At 36.4% G+C, this 11,362-nt stretch overlaps 1 pseudogene across 1 annotated transcript; it reads right to left on the minus strand.

The window, feature by feature from the left end:
- Positions 1-282: 282 nt before the first annotated feature.
- LOC105521132 lies at positions 283-2,831 on the minus strand (annotated as a pseudogene). The gene has a single exon (XR_001003229.1). The product of XR_001003229.1 is annotated as an alpha-ketoglutarate-dependent dioxygenase FTO pseudogene (transcript).
- Positions 2,832-11,362: the final 8,531 nt, after the last annotated feature.

Consider the following 11,362-nt stretch of genomic DNA (forward strand, 5'->3'; position numbering starts at 1 on the left):
GATGTGTTAATGGCATCACAAGACAAAACTGGCGGAGGAGTCAGAAAGAGAGATGAAAGCATCTACATCCAGGTCAGTTCACCCACACATAACACTACTAGAATTTCCTGGATAGTTGACTATGTTCTGGAAATTGTTCTAAGTCTGTAACTAGAATCATCTCACTTAATGTTCACCTTGGGAGTGGTGCCTTTCATATATCCCTATTATTCAGATGAAGAAACTGAGGCATGTTAACATACCAAAGGACACAAAGCTAGTGAGAGTCTTAAAGCTCAGGTTTTAATCCCTACTCTCTCTTGTCTCTCTGAGTCTCCAATGTCATCAGGATGGGCCACTGAGGTTCTTCAAACCTCAGTTCCACTTGTTATTACATAAGAATGAGGGACTTACAGAAAAAATAATACTATGCTGGTGAAATCGGCAGAATAATGTAAATAGGGCTGTGTCTCTTTCAAGAGACCAGGGAAACTCCCTAAAGGCAGGATATCAACTTTATTTTAATTGTTAACATCTCCTTCCTGTGCACTGAGCATAGAACTCAAAGCTCAGGCTTTTACTTAGGTTTGTCTTAGAGAAAGGAAAGAGGCCAATCTTCAATGAGTCATTTCTCTTTTAGTTTCTTTGCCTTTGGGATAGAGGCTACAGAGGAATGGAAATGAGAATTCCTGCTCTCAAACTTTTTATAGAAGCATTGTCCAATAGGACTTTCTTCGATGATGAAAATGTTCCATATCTGTACTGTCCATGACTAGCAGTCACTAGTCACATGAGGCTATTAAGCACTTGAAATGTGGCCAGGGCAACTGAAGAGCTGCATTTTATATTAAAATTAAAACTAAATTTAAATTGAAGTAGCCACAGCTAGCTAGTGGCTACCATATTGGACAGCAGTTATGGGTGTGGTGAGAAACTGGGATGTCTCTAAGTTCTGTCTTTCCCCAGAGGGCTGGGTCCACTCCAGAGTCTCTGAAAAAGCTTAGTAAAGAGGAAAGTAGGTTAGGCTTTGTCACATGCTGGGCTTGTTCCTGTCGCCTGCCCTGGACCTTGGGGGCTGAATGGCTCACATTTTAAAATCTGAACAATTTTGGGGGAAGAAGGTCCTGTTTAACACCAAATCAGACTATAACACAGGGTCATTTTAAAACATTTAAAAATTCATGGGCACCATTTCCTAGCTGTTTTGAATTGGGACCCGGGTGCTACAATCTAGGGGCCAAGAGAAGTCTCCGTTGCCCTTCCTTAAGCCCATGACAACACTGGAGGAGAAAAGCCAATCTCTTTTTCTCCTCTGCCTGAGACTTGTGCTCCTTCTAGGGTTTTGCTTCCAGAAGCTGACCTCTGAGTTCTGAAACGATGTCTGTGAGATCAAACGGCAGAGGCATCGAAACGTCATCCTTTTCCCAGTATGGCCGACATTCTGGCTTCTGATCAGCAGGTAAAGTTCGGGCAATTTGCGACTGGCACCTGGCATGCCATTCTCTCCTCAGGTTCTGGCGTGCAGCGAGCGAGGCAAGGATGGCAGTCAAGATTTCATTCCTTTGTTCCACGGGGAGCCCCACTCTTTTAACTTCATGAAGCACAGTATTTGTCACACCCTCCATCTTCTTCCACAGTGCTTCCAATTGAGCCATGGGTTGACACTGCCAGTCAGTGCACTTTCTGTATCGATTGCCTTGAAACCAAAACTGCCTCAGCTACTCAAACTCGACCTCGTTATGACTTTCTTCTCCTTGTTTCAAAACTAGAGGCTCAAAGGATTTCAAAGAGACATCACCATTGTCCATATCGTCACAGACATTCTGCAGAGCCAACTGACAGCGTTGTAAAATATAATCCAAGGTTCCTGTTGAGCACTCTGCCACTTGGTGGGTGGAACTAAACCGAGGTTGTGAACCAGCCAAAATGCAGTGTTGGTTGGTGGCACTGAGATCATCAAACATGAAATAGCAGTCTCCTTGGTGAAGGGGTATCGCCATACCAGGTGTCTCTATGTCCCATGAGATCTTAAAACCAACATGCCAAATATCGGGATCTCTGCTTTCGAAATGAGAGTCATCCTCACTTTCCTCTTCAGGGCCTTCACAGCTATAACTGTACACTGCCACCGCTGACCTGTCCACCAGATTTTCATCATGATGCCAGCTCACTGCCATTTTCCCCATGCCAAAATAAGGTTCCTCTTTCAGGTATGGCATTTTCTGAGGATCCATGAAATTCAGCAAAGTTACGTTGTATGCTGCTCTGCTCTTAATGTCCACTTCATCTTGTCCATCGTAGGATGACCCCATCCCAACCCTGGGGAAATCTGCAGCCATACACAATGGCACAGCATCCTCATTAGCCTTCTCTTTGGCAGCAAGTTCTTCCAAAGCCTGGATGGTTTCTATCTGCAGGTAGTCATTGAGCTTGAGGAAGGTCTCACAAGCAGCGGCTATTTCAGCCTCGGAGTATTTTATATTAGACCCTTTCACTGGCCAGGGGACCGTGAAGAGCCTGGTGTTCAGGTACTTGTAGGTACAGCCTGGATTACCAATGAGGATGCGAGATACCAGAGTGAGCAGATCTTTGCCTTGGATCCTAACCAGGTCCCGAAATAAGCAGCCATGCTTGTGCAGTGTGAGAAAGGCTTCTTGAACCTCTTTTTGGAGCTCCTCAGATACACTGCTGGCTTCTCGGAGAATTAGTTTAGGATATTTCGGCTGCCACTGCTGATAGAATTCATCATCTTTGGGAGTCAGATAAGGAAGCCAAGTGTCTTCAAGCTCTTCAAGAAGCCTCAGTTTCTTAGCTTTCCGCTCTCGTTCCTCGGCGGTCCGGGTGTGCTTCATGGTGCCACTCTATAAATACATTTTATAAATATAAACATAAACATAAACATAAAAATGTTTTCACTTTGAAATCCCAGTTTCATATAATTTCTTGTTATTTATTTAAGTTATAGTAAACAATCTGTGACTATAACCACATGTAGGTAGACATATATTGCCATGGTTGGTAGTGTTGGGAATGAAACCCATAGCCTTGCTGACCTAGGCGGAATGAGTTTCGGGGAGAATGTGAAACAGAAAACGATTATTTCTGAATATTGGTGGCGATCTTGAGAGGCATCTGATTTTGACTACTGGACATATTCAACATGACTGCTCTTTCCAACCCTCTTTATTAGGCAGAGGGCAAAAGATTAGTTCTTGTATCCCACTGAGTAACTTTATATGTATGTAATTGTAAAATCAGAATAAATAAGGCCTCAAGGACAATTATAAATGATCATAATTTTCTGAATAATTCAAGGGGAAAAAAAACAGGATGCTAATTTTTTTTAATATAATCTAGATGTTTGAAAAAATTCACAACAAGAGTCTTTTAGTACATGAATCTCTTGAAAGTTGTCAGTTATTTTATGCAGTTCAAGCCGTGGAGTTCTGGTGGTTATTTCAAATTGTCTCAACAGGAAAATAAATGTATGATTTCTGCTATTACTAATCAATATCCCATAATAAATGCTTAGCTATTAAATTTACACAAAATGTTTTCAGCCATTTAATGCCGTTGAAATAGCAGATCTCAAAATTGAACACACTCTATCTGACTCTCCACATTAATTTTCCTCTGTTACACTATCTCCAGATCAAAGGGATATCGCAGCTAAATACAACAATTTAAGTTCTTAGTATGATTTGTGACCTATTATATCTAGCATTTGTAATGAATTCTCTATACATAAAGGATATTATAATTATAATTATAAAATGAAAGAAAAAAATGCCTAGTGACATGGGTACCAAAGATCTTTGCCTGTTTATACTTTACAATGTGTTTCTGTAGGAACATTTTGTTCCAGCTGCATCTAATATTCTGGGAAGTTGCTGTACTTTGAATATAATAATAAAATCACAGTGTGAAATTGTTTTTTAGAAGGATCTAGGAAGCTATTTAATTTTGTCCACCATCTCCCTTGTTTACTGATAATACCATACTCCTGAGTTGATGTTGATTGGACCAATAATGACTGCTCATACCTATTTAAACACTCTCTTAGAGATGACTGGGGTTCCCTTGCAGACTCCCAGTTGTACTGCCGCTCGCCACTCTGGGTGCACCCAACTCTGTCATAGCCAGAAAACAACTTAAAAGAAGGCTAGTACAATTTCTCCTGTCCTAATACAGTTTATACAAGAGTCAAGAGAATGAGCCTCAGCCATCTGTCTTGGAATTTTCTTCCAGCCAGTGGATAGAATAAGCAAGACAACATCTTTTTTATTAGCTACCTTGACACGATCATTCAGCAGGAGCAATAACATGTCTATGGTACGCAAAAGTTCTTTTGAATTTGAAAGCTTGAGTCGATTCTTTCAACTTCCATTTAAATTTCTTGCCATCTATCTTTAGCCATTTTTAATACTTTTATTTATTTATTAAAATTACAACTTTTATTCTAGATAGAGGGAGTACCTGTGCAAGTTTGTTATATGAGTATATTGTATGATGCTGAGGTTTGGGGTAAAGATCCCATCACCCAAGTGGCAAGCATAGTACCCAATAAATAGTTTTTTAATCATGCCATCCCTCCCCTCCCCTCCCCTCTCTAGTAGCTGCAGTGTCTGTTGTTCCCATGAGTATGTCCACGTTTGCTCAGTGTTTAGCTCTTACTTATAAATGAGAACGTGCAGTATTTGGTTTTTTGCTCTTGCATTAATTTGCTTAGGATTATGGCTTCCAGCTGCAACCACAATGCTGCAAAGGACATGGTTTTGTTTTTATTTTTTATAACTGTGCAGTATTGCATGGTATATATGTACCGAGATTTTTAAAAAATTCAGTCCACCACTGATAGGCACCTAGGTTGATTTCATGTCTTTGTTATTGTGAATAGTGCTGTGATAAACATGAGTGCATGTGCCTTTTTGGTATAATGGTCTATTTTCATTTGGATATATGCCCAGTATTGGGATTGCTGAGTTGAATAGTAGCTCTATTTTAAGTTCTTTGAAAAATCTCCAAACTGCTTTCAGCAGTGGCTAAACTAATTTACATTCCCAACCAACAGTGTACAAGCATTTCCTTTTCTCTGCACCTTGCCAGCATCTGATGTTTTCTAACTTTTTAATAATAACCATTCTGATTAGAGTTAGATGGTATCTCATTGTGGTTTTGGTTTGCATTTCTCTGGTGTTTAGTGATCTGGAGCATTTTTCTTACATTCGTTGGCTGCACGTATGTCTTCTTTAAAGAAATGTCTGTTTATGTCCTTTGCCCCATTTTTAATGGAGTTACTTGTTTTCCACTTTTTCAATTGTTTAAGTTCCTTATAGATTCTGGATATTAGACATTTGTCAGATGCATAGTTTGCAAGTATTTTCTCCCATTTTGTAGATTGTCTGTTTACTCTGTTGGCAGTTTCTTTTGCTGTGCAGAAGCCCTTTAGTTTAATTAGGTCCCACTTGTCAATTTTTGTTTTTGTTGCAATTGCTTTTGGAGACTTAGTCAAAAATTCTTTGCCAAGTCTGATGTTGAAAAGGGTATTGCCTAGGTTTTCTTCTAGGATTTTTATATTGATAGTTTTATGTCTTATATTTGAATGTTTAATACATCTTGAGTAAATTTTTGTATATGGTGAAAGAGACCTATGGGATGGCATGGAAAACTCAGAAATAAAGCTGCACACCTACAACCATCTAATCTTTGACAAGGACAACAGAAACAAGCAATAGGGAAGGGACACACCCCATTCAATAAATTGTGCTGGGATAACTGGCTAGCCATATGAAGAATAATGAAACTGGACCCTTACCTTTTAGACCCTTGTCTAAAAGACCCTTGTCTTTTAGAATGGAACAACCTCCTACAGAATGTCTCCCCAGATTTACTCCAAAGTGAAGCTGTGAGAACACAAGAAGGCTTAGCTTTCAACTAATGCTTGTTTTATTTCCATCTTTTAAAATATATTATTATAATAGTGCTATTAGCATATTACAGGAGGAAAACCATTTTTGTAAGTAGCTGGGAGTAATCATGTGAACAGTTTCAGTTTTTCCTGAGCATTAGCAATACTCAATTTAACTCCCACTCATCTGGTCAAATAAATACAAAATATTTCAGTTTTAACTTCTTTTTATCCATAATTTTCTCATTCTCTGTTTCATGTTTCCTCATCAACTAACATCTATGCCTTTTACCTGTATAACAGATACTCCAGTTTCCTGGAGGTATCTAATATCTTTGTCCACTCATGAATCTCATCCCAACAGGAAGGATAAAAGCATTAAAATAAAAAAATCAATTAGAGTTTTATAATAGCCTACTTTATGTATTTTAAATACTTAGTGTAGAGGGTATTTTATTTGTTGTGATTGGAGAAATATATTTGCATTTTATAAAATAACATTAGCAAATGCTAATAAATCAATTTATACTTGTTCTTATTTTTTGACAATTTCCTAGTTCCTTTCACATTTGAAATCTGAGCCTTGACATCCAGAGTTTGTAGTGTGAAAAGTATTATTAGTACACATAAACTCTTGTAGGTTTACTTACTGTGTGTTAAAATTCAATCTCAACCTCAGAATTTCTAGACTCATTTGACTAGACTATCTATATTTATCCCTTAATGCCCAATTAACCTTAATTTTTCTTAAGTTTATCAATCTCAGATTCTGTTCTAATGACATTGTAGGATAAATGGACATGTTGTGTTATGTATTATGTGCTTTGAGTGTTTAAAAATGTCTCAGTAACTTCAAGAGGGAATTGTCAAAATAAATAAGAATTAGAGTCTCATTAACGGCACACCAAATTCTCAGTAGAAAAACTTTGAGTATTGTTTGCAATTTTTATTGGGTCATGAATTCGTAGTTATTTAACATTTAGAATGTCACTGTATCTGAATTTCAGTGGGTAAAATACTACATTTGGATTAAATAAAAGCCAAAACTGTTGTTTGTGTGTGTATGTGTGTTCATGTGTGTATAAGCTATGCTGTAATAAGATCTTAATGTTCTGGGCATCTGAAATACTTTATTTAGGAAAACACGTATTTTACTATGTACTTATTTATTATTACTCTAGCCTTAATTATTTGGGGTCTAGATAGGATAGGCTTTTTTCATTCTTTCTAGAACAAACACTTAGAATCTCCTTAGTAGTCATGTAACCTTTTTGGTGGTGGTGTTGTTTTGAGACAGGGTCTCACTTTGTTGCCCAGGCTGGACTGCAGTGGAGTGATCACTGCTCACTGCAGCCTCAACTTCCCAAGCTTAGGTGATTCTCCTACCTCAACCTCCCAAGTAGCTGGGACTACAGGTGCTTGCTACTATGCTCAGTTAATCTAAACATTTTTAATCCCTCTCCCCATTTGTATGTTTGTTAGATTTTAAAAGAATGTCATCTTATTTCCAAAAAAAATAGCAGTTTGTTGCAATCTAATCAGAGCAACTTAATCGTTATACCCCCAAAGGCACTTGACTGCTTTCTGACTGGGGGGGAAGAACTTGAATTTCAAATCACGTAAGTACCAAATAAGTAAATATGCCTCTTAAACATCTCATCTGGATTTTAACAAATAACTTTCTTCCAACCTCTATGAAACAATAATTGCATACTTAAAACAATAAATGTGTATTTATTTTATAAAATGAAAAGTGAATGCTATTAACTGACATTTCTCCTTTTACAGTCTAGCCAAAGAAAATGAAGACATGATAAAAAATATCATGTATTAAATTAAAATATATTATTATAATAGTGCTATTAGCATATTACAGGAGGAAAATCATTTCTGTAAGTAGCTGGGAGTAATCATGTGAACAGTTTCAGTTTTTCCTAAACATTAACAATACTCAATTTTAACTCCCACTCGTCTGGTCAAATAAATACAAAATATTTCAGTTTTAACTTCTTCTTATCCATAATTTTCTCACTCTGTTTCATTTTTCCTCATCAACTAACTTCTATGCCTTTTACCTATATAACAGATACTCCACTTTCCTGTAGGCATCCAATATCTCTGTTGAATTTTAAAAGAATGTCATCCTATTTCCAAAAAAATAGCAGTTTATTGCAATCCAATCAGAACAACTTAATTGTTATACCCCCAAAGGCACTTGGAAGTTATAAAAAAGAAATCAAGAAATTTTATAAAACTTTCTGTCTGCTCTTTGAATAGGATTTCTTTAAAGTATGTAAGATAAAGAACCCTGTAGGGATCCTAGTTTTCATTTTCAGATTATAATCTTATTATTTTCAATCACTTAAACTTTTAATTAATTTTTATAAGAATAAAACACTGGAGATATTCAGTTTTTTTTTTAACCACAATAAAAACTTACCTTTTTTTCATTGACCTCTTCATGAACAATTAATTTATAAACTGACAAGAGTCATCCTCCTCAACTCAATTCTGGAAAAAGGCAATCCCTTGAACACTACCGTGATAAACATAGAAAATATATTTTGTCAGTGTAACATGGTGGAAGAGAATTAGTCACAGGAGGAAAACAAGAGTGATTCAGTAAAGATGTCAGAGTTATTCTGAAGCATAAACTGAGGTGATATCAGAAGCTAAGAAGCAGGTGCAATTGCTGCTGTTTTCCACAATGCATATGTATGATTGATGTGAAACTTACTTTCTGTTCATAATATCACCTATTCAGGATGGACTTGACTATATACACCTTTGTTTCCACTCATAAGCACTTAAAATATTTACTAATGCACTTTAAAAATTCTTACTTTTGAAACAGATGTTTAGCCTTTACCAGATTAAGGACACCTAATGTTTTAGTCATGGACTTTTTACAATCAGATGAAGGCTATTTACTCTCTCCCAGAGAAATATGAATATACCCGTGTTTTTACATACAGTTTTCAAGAACTTACTAACTCCATACAGCTCATGAACCCAGGTTACAAACTTGTATCAGAGATTACAAGATGTGAAATTAAATTTAAGCATTAAGGAGTTGCAATTAAGTAATTGTTATTACCTTGTGTGCAGTAAAACTGTACATTTCAATAAGCAAGCATTTTCAAAGTGTTCTTCAGATAAATAGGTTGTTGCATGTGAAAATATTTGATACTAAAAGTCTTGCGTTGGCTCTCTAGTCAAATATGCTTTTAAGAAATGCTGCGAAAAGCAAAAGTTAACAAATATAAATAGCTTTCTTTTGATCAGGATTCCTCAGACTCTTTATTACTCAAGTGTGTATTTTGATTCTCTAAGAAGAAAAATAAGTTCAGAGGGTTTGAAAAATATATTTCCACATTGAGTTTTTTTTTTGTTGAACTTCTCACAATAATATATATTTCTTTGAAGCTCAAGAATTTGAGAAATATTGCAATGAGTTTTTCTTCATTATTATTAAACTTTAAGTTCTAGGGTACATGTGCACAATGTACAGGTTTGTTACATATGCATACATGCGCCATGTTGGTGTGCTGCACCCATTAACTTGTCATTTACATTAGGTATATCTCCTAATGCTATCCCTCCCCACGACAGGCCCCGCAAACTGTCACAAGGACAGAAAACCAAACACCACATGTTCTCACTCTTAGGTGGGAATTGAACAATGAGAACACTTGGACACAGGGTGGGGAATGTCACATGCAATGAGTTTTTCAAATCAGGCAACAAAAAATTTCTTTAGAGATACAACCCCATTAAGCAGCCCTTGTAGGTCTGTAGGCTGCATAGGTTTTAAGTTTGCACAAAAACTTTAGATCTCAGAGATGCATTCTAACTGGGAATGTTGTCTCTGAAGATTACGTTTCTATTTGGGCATTGGCTCCTACATAAGTATTACTACAATTAAAAAAATACCAAAACATATTTAATAACTATATTTTAGCATCTAAGTGCCTGATAAAAAAAGTCAATTTAAGGAAACAAGATTGTTATCTGATTTGGTGATTTCTTATTCAATTTGGTTCATTCCCATTTCATGTTGAGTTTTTAATTGAAAGTCTTTTTATTTATAAGACTTTTAAAAGCCTATTACTTGAAAGCAAATGAAACAAGTTAAAATATATTTTCTATTTTATTACTATGGAAAAAGCTGACATGATTTAAACAAATAAACTCTGTTTGTATTTTTCTAAAATATTTAGACCATAAAATAAATCGTTTTCTCTAAATATTCAAGTTTTTTTTTTTTTGAATTAGAGTTTTGCTCTTGTTGCCCAGGCTGGAGTGCAATTATGTTATCTTGGCTCACTTCAACCTCCACCTCCCGGGTTCAAGCCATTCTCCTCGCTCAGGCTCCAAATAGCTGGGATTACAGGCATGTGCCACCACACCCAGCTAATTTTTTGTATTTTTAGTAGAGACGGGGTTTCCCCATGTTGGCGAGGCTGGTCTCGAACTCCTGACCTCAGGTGACCCACCTGCTGCCTCAGACTCCCAAAGTGCTGGGGTTACAGCCATGAACCGCTGTGCCTGGCTTTTATGTATGCATCTTGATGTGTTCAACATGAATGTTTGTTTTGATTATTGACAACTTGCTTAAGATCACAAATAAAAATGATTAAAAAAGTATGTTTCTCTGAGGGACTTACAGGAATAATGTAATGATGATTTTCCATGCAGTTCATTCTTGACCTTCTGAAGTTTGTAGTAGAGTTTCAAGATGAAATTCCAGTTGAATTTATAAAATATTGGAACATTAAAAACTTAATAAATCATACAGATTCTAGGAAGAACATTTTTCATGATCTTCATATACTCCAATTCTCACATTCAGAATCCCTGAACAATAATGTGAACTAACCATCTCCATTTAATTAAATATTATCTATACATGTGTCAAGACTAACTAAATAAAAGTCACATTTTCCAAATGACTCTGCCTTAGAAAATATCTGTAATATAACAAACTGTCTCTCAGACCACAGTGCAATCAAATTAGAACTCAGTATTAAGAACCTCACTCAAAACCGCTCAACTACGTGGAAACTGAACAACCTGCTCCTGAATGACTACTGGGTATATAAAGAAATGAAGGCAGAAATAAAGATGTTCTTTGAAACCAATGAGAACAAAACATGACATACCAGAATCTCTGGGACACATTTAAAGCACTGTGTAGAGGGAAATTTACAGCACTAAATGCCCATAAGAGAAAGCAGGAAAGATATAAAATTGACACCCTAACATCACAATTAAAAGAACTAGAGAAGCAAGAGCAAACACATTCAAAAGCTAGCAGAAGGCAAGAAATAAGTAAGACCAGAGCAGAACTGAAGGAGATAGAGACACAAAAACCCTTCAAAAAATCAATGAATCCAGGAGTTGGTTTTTTGAAACGATCAACAAAATTGATAGACCACTAGCAAGACTAATAAAGAAGAAAAGAGAGAAGAATCA

Source organism: Colobus angolensis, unplaced genomic scaffold (genome assembly GCF_000951035.1).
Source record: "Colobus angolensis palliatus isolate OR3802 unplaced genomic scaffold, Cang.pa_1.0 Scaffold398, whole genome shotgun sequence".
In the NCBI taxonomy this organism is placed as follows: Eukaryota; Metazoa; Chordata; class Mammalia; order Primates; family Cercopithecidae; genus Colobus; species Colobus angolensis.